Source organism: Megascapheus bottae, chromosome 7 (assembly GCF_031878675.1).
Source record: "Megascapheus bottae isolate mThoBot1 chromosome 7, mThoBot2.hap1, whole genome shotgun sequence".
Taxonomy (NCBI): Eukaryota; Metazoa; Chordata; class Mammalia; order Rodentia; family Geomyidae; genus Megascapheus; species Megascapheus bottae.
In genome coordinates, this window is record NC_143515.1 from 11421385 (window position 1) to 11432051 (window position 10667).

General features: G+C 41.3%; 1 pseudogene; it reads right to left on the bottom strand.

The window, feature by feature from the left end:
- Window positions 1-4330: 4330 nt before the first annotated feature.
- On the bottom strand, window positions 4331-4800 carry LOC150060322 (small ribosomal subunit protein uS17 pseudogene; annotated as a pseudogene).
- Window positions 4801-10667: the final 5867 nt, after the last annotated feature.

Consider the following 10667-nt stretch of genomic DNA (forward strand, 5'->3'; position numbering starts at 1 on the left):
CACAGCTCCACTTCTGGCTTTTCGATAGTTTCACAGTCTTTTCTGTCCAAGATTGGCTTCAAACTGTGATCTTAGATCTCAGCCTCCTGAGTTAGGATTATAAGCATGCACTACAGACACCCAGTTCTACCTGACTTTTAAAACTTGAGCTTTCTTTTCAAGATCTTTAAGTTGTAGCAGCAACAGATACATAATCATGATCAAACATCACACAATGGACTTTTCACCCACAATAAGCCAGGCACCAATTCCACCCATTTACACTCACCTGTCTTCAGTTAATTCTTGCCTTCAGAACCAGTAAGTCTATGGTGCTTTATATAGAGTGCTTGTCCTACGTCCTCTTTTAAAGAAGTGCACGCCTCCTCCTATTATGAGATTTATGGCTAAATCTCATAAATTATAGTAATAATCATAATAATTACAAATACTTTGAACTTATATAGGCTGTCTTTTATTTAGGAATGTCCTGGCATTTTACAAACATTAACCAATTAGTTCTTTAACCACACCTCTGAGGAGAGATCCTAGTTATAGTTTCATAGTGATAGTCTTGGGGCCTACCATCTGTATGTATTCTTTTGGTTTCTAGAAATAGGGCTAGGCAAGAAAAAAGAGATGAGGAAATGGAGAGGAAGAGGGAAAGGAAGAAAGAGACAGCGAATCTATGGGGACAAAAAGGAAGGAAAGAAGGAAGAAATGTAGGGAGGAAAGGAGGGAGAGGGGGGAAGAGAGAATTTGTCACCGCTGAGACACTTTGTCTTAGTTTGTGTTAGACAAGAACAGGAGTTCTAGTTCAGGTGTCTTTGATTTGGCATTACCAGCTCAGCTTTCAGGAATTAGGCTTGTGTTGTCTACCCGTGGTGAAGATGTTCGCTTATGAGCAGGATCTAGAGCTGGGCACCCAGGGCAGCTCCTAAACTTAACCTTGAAAGGGGACATGGGGTCTGATCAGACAAAATAGTATTTACCAAAATGAACTCCAAGCAATGAAAATGAGTTTTTGTCTCCTTTCTTTCTTTCTTTCTTTCTTTCTTTCTTTCTTTCTTTCTTTCTTTCTTTCTTTCTTTTTGGTGTTTTTGTCTTCTTTTTGTCTTATTTGCTCATTTATATGTCTTTGGGAGTAAGAGGAAGCACAGAATGGAGGGAGAAAGGGTGAACAGATGCAGCAATGGTACTCCCTGGACAGTAGGTTGAAAATGAATCATACAATATGTGAGGGAGGGGAAGGAAAAACTGGGCGACAGCAAGGGAAGGGATGACATTACCTAAAAAGAAAAGTACTAATTACCAAACTTATTAAGTAGTAGCCCCTCTGCATATCCCCTTAACAATAACAAGCTGGGTGTGATTGCTCATGCCTATCATCCTAGCTACTCAGGAGGCTGAGATTTGAGGATCGAGGTTCAAAGCCAGCCCAGGCATTAAGACCATGAGACTCTTATCTCCAATTAATCACCAGGAAACCAGAAGTGGCGCTGTGGCTCAAGGGGTAGGACAGTAGCCTTGAGTTGAAGAGCTCAGGGACAGCACAGGGGCTGGGAGTTTGGCCTAGTGGTAGAGTGCTTGCCTAGCATGCATGAAGACCTGGGTTTGATTCCTTCATACCACATACATAGAAAAAACAGGAAATGGATCTGTGGCTCAAGTGGTAGAGCTCTAGCCTTGAGAAAGCCCAAGGACAGTGCTCAGTCCCTGAGTTCAAGCCCCAAGACTGGCAAAGAAAAAAAAGTAGAAACACAATATACCTGAAAGACCATACCCTTAACCAAAATCAAACCCTTTCTCTATTTTGCTTAGCAGCTACTAGCACACACTGACAATTAAAATTCATTACAGTGTGAGGAAATTTGGGGCTGTCCTGGCCCTGTCTACAAAGGTACTGTGTCATTAACACTAGAGGCCACATTAGCGTCCTGGAAGCTCCTTCCTGGTCAGCAGCCAGCATGTTACTTCATGTTACTTGGCAACAGCTCCACAAAAAGGTCAATTTGTGTCCTCAGGATTGTTCAGCTCTCAGCCATGCTCTTTATATTTAGTCTTCTGTTAAAATACCTGGTAAACACTTACAAATTTTGTCCCAGACCAAGGAAGGAGCCTTGATATCAAGTAGAGGTGTAGGGCTAGATACTGGAAAGAAAGCTTAGTTCAGCTCAGTGAGAGGCTGAGGTGGGAGAGGTGCCTGTAGCAGTTCTCACAGTGGAGAAAGGCAAAGAAAGAACAAAAAGAAGAAAAAGAAAAAAGAAGAGAGAGAGAGAGAGAGAGAGAGAGAGAGAGAGAGAGAGAGAGAGAGAGAGAGAGAGAGAAAGGAGAGCGCAGCCATAATTAGCCATAATAGCTCAAGCCTGCAATCCTAGATACATGGGAGAACTCTGGTTTGAGGCTAGCCAGGGCAAAAATGTTTCTAAGACTCCATCTCAACCAAAGGCTGGGCAGAGTGGTATGTGTCTATCATTCTCAGTGACATGAGAAAGCACAAGTAGAAGGATTATGCCCAGACCAGTTTGGGCCTAAGGCAAAATCCTACCTTAAAAAAATAACCAGGGGGCCGGGAGTTTGACCTAGTGGTAGAGTGCTTGCCTAGAATGCATGAAAACCCAGGTTTGATTCCTCAGTACCACATACATAGAAAAAAGCTAGAAGTGTTGCTGAGGCTCAAATGGTAGAGCTCTGGCCTTGAAAAAGTCCAAGGACAGTGCTCAGGCACTGAGCTCAAGCCCACAACTGGAAAAAAAAAACAACAATAATAACCAGTAGAAAAAAGTTACTGCAGATGTGGTTCAAGTGAAAATGCCTGCCTAACAAGTGTGACGCTCTGGATTCAATTCCCAATATTGGGCTGGAGGTATGGCTCAGTGACAAGAGTATCCATCTAGCAAATGTGAAGCCCTTGAGTTCAAACCCCAGTATGGCTAATCTCTAATACTGCCCCCTCCAAAAAAAAAAGGAAAGAAAAGGAAAAAAAGGAAAAAGAGGAAAGAAGAAAACTTAAGTGAGACTAAATATAAAATACTCAGTACATTCTCTGTCATGCTTCAGGACCATGTGAGCAGCAAATGTTATTCACTTCTTTCACTTCCATGTTTGAGCTTTTGCCTCAAATGAGCTCCATCTTTCAACTTGCAGTATTGTCATGTGATATGAATTCCATTCCTGGGATAACAGTAAATGCCAAGAGGTGCTGGAATGCCAGCAGAGTATGAGAGGAAGACACTGATTAAAACACATTTTAGAAGAAAAACAATTTGAGAGCAGATACCATTCCAACGCTTTAGAGGAATAGATGGGCGAGAAGATATTTTTAAGAAAGTCTGGTTTTGTGGAACTATTCTCTTTTCAGAGCACCTTGTGGTAATTTCCTATAAACCTATAAATTAGTTTCTTTGGATAGATGCCATGCAGATGTGGAACAATTCTCTTTCTAGAGCACTTCAGAACAGAACGGTACAGAACCAAATTTCCAAACTGACCTGTGGATCGTGTTACCTTGGCATCTAGTTGCACACTAATTCCACTTCTTGAACTGAATTCCTGAACTGATATGTGGGACTTGTATTCTTGGCATCTAGTTTCACACTAAGGCCTGCCAATTCGACTTCTTGCATGAACAACCTGTGGCTCCAAAGCCATCAACAATGAAATGGAGTTGTATTGAAATACTGTCAACTCCATTTGTTAACATAGTCTCTCTGTTTATGTTTCTGCTAACATCAATAGTTCACTGAGAATCCTACCATATATTCTCCCCCTCACTTTTGGTGTAAAAAAACTTCCTCTACTTTGCATTTTCCCTTTCTCCCTTCCTTCCTTCTTTCCTTTCTTTCTTTTGTTTTGAAAGGGTCTCACTACATAGTACAAGCTATTCTTGAATTCAAAATTATCCTGCCTCTACCTCCAAAGTGCTAGAATCATAGGTGAGAACTACTAGATCTGGCTAGATTTCTATTTCATTGACTAGGCATAACCTTGAAGTGTACAAACTCCATTGTGTGTCAAGAGCAATAAAGGGTGAGACTGTTTACAGAAATTTAGACATGTAGACACAATCTTCGCTTGTCTTTTCTATTAAACTCTGAAGAAATAAGGGAAATAATTTCAATAATTCCAGTCGTTAAAAAACTGAACTTATATGGACTTAAAATTACCTTTGCCCTAAAGAATAACAGAGAATAGCTATGGATGAAGTCTGGCCCTTTGATTTGGTTTTTTATTTCTTCTAGGTACAGGCTGACTAACATGTGCATTTGAATGATGAACCTGATAAAGATTCAATGTGGGCGTGCTCATTTTTTCTTTTATTTTTTTGAGAGTGGAACATCCCTATATTTGTCCTGGGGAGGGGGCAGTGGGGCCTCACAACTTTTGGAATTGCTTCTTGGTGCCTGCAGCCTTGAGCATGTTGAACCTCACGGTCTTGCTCAGGGGCTGGCACTCGCTCACTGTGATAATGTTGTCCCTAAAGCAGGGGGACAGGTGCACAGACATGTTCTTGTGGTGCTTCTCGAAGCGATTGCACTTGCGGATATAGTGGACAACGGTCCTCTGCATCTTCATCCTGGTCACCACACCAGACAGGATCCGCCCTCGGATGGAGACGGTACCGGTGAAAAGGCATTTCTTGTCGATATAGGTGCCCTCTATAGCCGCTGTGGGCGTCTTGTAGTACCGGGAAGCTTCTCCCTGCCACTCTCTCCCAGCAGCATCCTCTTCTCGTCTTGGAAGCTGGCCGGCTACTCCTGGTACGCACACTCTGTCTGAATGTTCCCGGACACCTGGAAAACAAGAGCTGGGCGTGTTCATTTTATAGCCAGCTATTATGTTACCTCTTCTTGAATAAGTTTAGAACTAATTAGAGGCCCCTATGAGATGAAAAATACAATTTAAAATCAAGGTGATAAGTGTTTAGACTAGGTCTAAAAAGTAATTTCAGGGGCTGGGAGTTTGGCCTAGTGGTAGAGTGCTTGCCTAGCATGCAAGAAGCCACAGGTTCGATTCCTCGGTACTACATATGCAGAAGAGAGCAGGAAGTGGTGCTATGGCTCAAGTGGTAGAGTGCTAGTCTCAAGAAAACCCAAGGACAGTGCTCAAGTCCTGAGTTCTAGCCCAGGACTGGCAAACATAAAAGTAATTTCAAGAGACAAGAAACAACCTTATCTCTTCCAAGTATTTCTATTTGTCCATCCAAAAGAGGTTTATTTGGCAACCACATTGTGCCAAACACTATTCTATAGCCCAGAAACAAAAGTTAAATAAAATAGTTTATACTGGTAAAATCTTATTGTCAGGTAGTGAATGGGCATTCACTGACATTTTCCTATTTTATGTGGGGCGAATGGGTTAATTGCAAGCTGTCACTGGAGCCAACATCAAACACTTCAGATATGAAAGTCTTCAGAATTCATTAGCCAGCAAGAAATAAACTGGTAAGATAATGCTATGTCACGTTCTTTATTGTCTAGAGAAAGAATGAGACATATCCAGGAAATAATAAACTATTGTTGGTGCCATGACTCATATGATTTGTCTAAAATACCGCAAATATGAGACCCTGCCTAAGGGATCACACAGTCAAATCTCATAGTTGTTGACTACTTCCCAAACTACAAAGTGCTTTTATGTATCCTGTGATATAGGTGGGACAGACAAAATAATTACCCATATTTTATAGATGAGAACACAGTGTCACATAGTTAACAAACCAAGGACCTAATGGTTGCACATGATACACTTATTTGCCTCCATTCATATGTCTTGTAACTCTCCAGAGAATATAAGCATTCTTCTCTGAAATCTAGTAGTTTCCCTGAGAAGGGAGGTACCTGGAATTGGGAAGGAGTATTAATCAAGTTGTTTATTATGTGAATGCCAATTGCTCATGATAGCTAGAAGCGTCGAGTGTCTTTAAGTGGTGGCTGTGGCATGCCATATGACTAACAAAGCTGCGGAGTTGGTCACTGACTCATGTCAGGGAATGGAGAAGTGGGTCTCACACCTTGGGCATTGCATTTGAGAGGCGACTAGAACAGCATAGAGATCATTAGGTCCTTAATGGCAATCAGATTGTGGTGGAAGCCCAGGTTTCAGAGTCATCAATACTGGGTCAATTCATGAAGATCCAGTTGTGCTGGACAGTGACCCTGGAATTTCTGAGCTGGAGCATCATTCCACTTTTTTTTTGGCCAGAACTCGAGGCCTGAGCACTGCCCGTGGGCTTTCTCAAGGCTAGATCTCTACCACTTGAGCCACAGCACCACTTCCAGCTTTTTTTTTTTATGTATGTGGTACCAAGGAATCGAACTTGGGTCTTCGTGCACGCTAGGCAAGCCCTCTACCACTAGGCCAAGCTCCTGGCCAGAGCATCACTCTAGCAGTAGGATTTGTTTCCTTGGGAAACAAAGACCTGAGTCTCAGATGTTGCTTTTCTGTCATCACCAACTCCACATGATCCAGGGCCTCTTAAGCAGTGGCCACTTAAGAGGACAAAGAAGTCCTGTCATTTATAGATGTTCCCAAGACTAAGCTGGAGTGTGCTAGCTATTGAGATGCTCCTCAAATAGGACACTTAAAACATGACAATTTTTCTTTCACTAACTGATATTTCATCTCTAAGATATGAGATGGTAGAGTGGGCTATTTTCCTTTCATAAATGCCCGAATGGCCAGGATTTGTCCCATGAATGCTGGGGAAGTGGATGTTGTGCATCTGTTTCCCTAAGTTTGTTCCACTTAGCAGGGCCCACATTTGCTCTTGGTCTGCTTCACAACTACAAAATGGTGAAGGACCCCAATTATGGGGTCCTTTAGCCTCTTATCAGTAGCCAAAATAGGGCACTCTGGTCACTTTTCATATGTATTTGTTCCACAAGACACCATTTTGTCTTTTAACTATGGATCTGGATCTTTGTTGTACTGAAAGCACAGATGGTGACAGTAGCAGAATCACTTATGGCTCTGTATTAGTTTTCAGGGAAACAAAAGAGTAGGATGTGTATAGAAAAGAGATATTTTATTATCATTACCATTACTATTATTACCATTATTGTTGTTAATATGTTTTAGCCTAGTTTTTGTTTCTGTATTTTTTTTTTTTTTGGTTTTGTTTCTTGTTTGAAATGAGGCCATGTAGAACAGGTTGGTCTCAACTTTGAAATTCTCCTGTCAAGTGCCAGTGACTCATGTCTGTCATCCTAGCTAATCAGCAGACAGATCTGAGGATCATGGTTCAAATCCAACTTGGGCACAAAAGCCTGTGAGACTCTTTTGTTATTGATGGTCATGGGGCTTGAACTCTGGGCCTGGGTGTAATTCCTGATCTCTTTAGCTCAAAGCTAGCACTCTATATCTTCCAGATTTCTGGTGGTTAATTGAAGGTAAGAGTCTCAGGATTACAGGCATGAGGCAGGAGCCCAGCTAAAGTGTTCTTAATCTTAGCACTTACACATCTGTTGGCATTTACTTAAGGAAACACCAACACTAACTCTTGAGATTCACTCATTGATTCTCATTAACTCAGCATCTTTTTCGACAGTAGCCAAAATTACTCATTCCTTCAGTTTCCTTCTCTTTAAAATGGAGATAATGAGGCCTGGTGCAGTGACTCACGCCTGTACTCCTAGCTACTCAGGAGGTTGAGAACTGAGGATCACAGTTCAAAGCCAGCCAGGGCACTAAAAAGTCTCTGAGACTCCTAGCTCCATTTAATCACCAGAAAATCTTAAGTGGTGCTGTGGCTCAAGGGGTAGGGTGGTAGCCTTGAGCTGAAGAGCTCAGGGACAGCGCCCAGGCCCAGAGTTCAAGTCCCACAACTGACAAAAAAATACAATAAAATAAAATGGAGATAATGTGAGCATTGTGAATTGTTGTGAATGTAAAACAATCTTGTTCCTTTCAGTAAATTATCCCCAGACCAGTGCAGAGCTCCATCACCTGGAGCCTCATAATGGTGGACCTCTGCCCATTTTCACTGTGCCAAAATCTACAACTTCTCAAGTTACCAAGTTACAGCAGGAAATTAGTAAATATGAAAGTTAACTGTATTTAGTATAAATTATCACCTTTATTCTCAAACTGTAACCTATTCAGTATTTTTATACTTTTGTCAGACTTATACTTCTAGTTTTATTATACATATGACACTTTTTTTTTTTTTTTTGCCAGTCCTAGGGCTTGAATTTAGGGCCTGGGGACTGTCGTTGAGCTTTCTCAAGCTCCTAGCCCCATGGAGGAGGGGGGAAATCTTTAAATCTATTTTATCTGATAAATGTGGTCACTGCAGCTAACTGTTTGAATAACTTTTTCTTTGTATTTTTTTTTTTTTTTTGGCCAGTCCTGGGCTTGAGCTCAGGGACTGAGCTCTGTCCTTGGGATTTCTCAAGGCTAGAGCTCTACCACTTGAGCCTCAGCACCACTTCTGGCTTTTTCCTATATATGTGGTACCGAGGAATTGAACCCGGGTCTTTGTGCATGCTAGGCAGGCACTCTATCACTAGGCCAAACTCCCTGCCCCTGTATTTTAATTTTTGAACCTAAAGTGTGCCCCCTGAGGACAGCAAAATTTTATTTAGTAGCACAAGGATTTGACTCAGGGCTTTGGGCTTGCTAGGCAGTCTATTCTTTAAGTCATAACTCCAGCTCTTTTTGCTGTACTTATTTTTGTGCAAGTACTGGGGATTAAACCCAGAGCTTCAGAGTCCTTTTGATTTTTTCTGCTCAAGGCTTTTACTCTACCACTTGAGCCACACCTCTTCCTACTCGGCTTATTTTTGAAAGGATTTCTCTTTTTTTCCGAAGCTGGCCTGGTTTCAATAGTACCATTCACATTTAATGGTATCATAGCTGCAGCTGGGTTAATGTCATTTTGCTTCGGGGTTTCATGCATCTATTTTGTTCTTTGAAATATTTTTAATCCAATATGTCATGCTTGTCAGGCAGGCACTCTTACCACTTCAGCTGTATCTCCAGCTGAAAGCAAACTCTAGTATTTCAATTTGTATATATGCTTTGTAGTAATTTCAGTGAAATGTAGACATCTTACTTCTATATGGATTTTCTATTGTTAAACATATGTAACATACATACACTTGCCTAGATTTTTTTATTTTTTATTTTTGCCAGTCCTTGGGCTTGAACTTGAACCACAGCACCACTTCTGGCTTTTTCTATGTATGTGGTACCAAAGAATTGAACCCTGGTTTTCATGCATGCTAGGCAAGCACTCTACCACTAGGCCAAACTCACAGCTCAGATTTCTTATTCTCACTCCTTGATTTATTTCTTGCCTTGATTTATCTAGTTTTGCTAGGTAAGATTCTAGGTTGACTCCCAGTTTTACTCTACTTTTGAATGTTTCCTTGCCTTGTGGCTTCTATTTTTAGAGAAGTTAAAAAATACTCCCAATTGTTTTTTGGTTTTTTTGCCAGTCCTGGGGCTTGAACTTGGCCTGAGCACTATCCTTGGGCTTTCTCAAGCCTGGTGCTCTACCACTAGAGCCTCAGCACCACTTCCAGTTTTCCATGTATGTGGTACTAAGGAATTGAACCGGGTCTTCTTGCATGCTAGGCAAGCACTCTACCACTAGGCTAGACTCCCAGCCCCTGTTCTCAGTTTTCTATCATTCTCACTGTGATAGATTGGGGAATAACAGGCCTATTACCTTTTTACAATTTGGTGGTCTTCTTTAGGTGATGGAAAGGAATGAAACCTAGGGCCTCAGGGTTAGATATTCTACTGCTGAAACACATCTCCAGTTCTAACGATTTTTCTTAATATCTAACTCCTATTACACAGTTATTTCCTCATTTTTATATTTTTTATTGTTGGTCATGCATGGGGTTGAACTCTGGGCCTGGGCGTTGTCCCTGAGCTCTTCAGCTCAAGGCTACAGCCCTACCCCTTAAGCCCCAGCACCACTTCTGTTTTTCAAGTGGTTAATTGGAGACTAAGTCTCAAGGACTTTATTGCCCAGGCTGGCTTTGAAAACTCAACCCTTAGATCTTAGCCTCCTGAGTAGGTAAGGATTACAGGCATTTTTTTTTTTTAAGTTCTTTCTCCTGTTCTTTGGATTCTTCTTACTGTAAAACTCTAAATCTGCTGAACACCTCTAATAAATGTTCCATTTGGCTCTAAAAAATAACTTTCAACTTTACGGTATTGATGAAATACTTCCATCATACTCCTAACTTCCTTCAGTTTCCTTTAGGTATTTTGAATTTATAACAGCACTCTGTCTGCTCCTGAGCTCTCTCAAGGCCTTCCTCTCCTTTTAGTTGTTAGCCGATTGTCTAAGCAGTGTTCTGCCTTTAAATGTTCCTACAGCATGGGCTTCCAATCTCTCAATAGTGACTTCCTTTGTCCTATTGGGAACTGAGGTGGAGTAAAGGGGTGGTTCAAGTCGCAGAACACCTGCCTACAAGTTCAAGGCTATAAGTTCAAACTCCAATATCACTAAAAAAAAAAGTTCTAGTTGGTTTGCCTTTATTGGTATCATGTATTTTGTTTGGGGGGGGCAAATTCCTGGTCCCTCATGTATTATTTTAATGTGATGGAGGTTGAACCTAGGATTTGAGTGCTAAGCACAAATTCTACTGAATTGCATGCCCAGTCCCAATTGAAGTTTGATCCACTTAAGTATAGATCCATATACGATACCTTTAACCCTAGGACTGTTA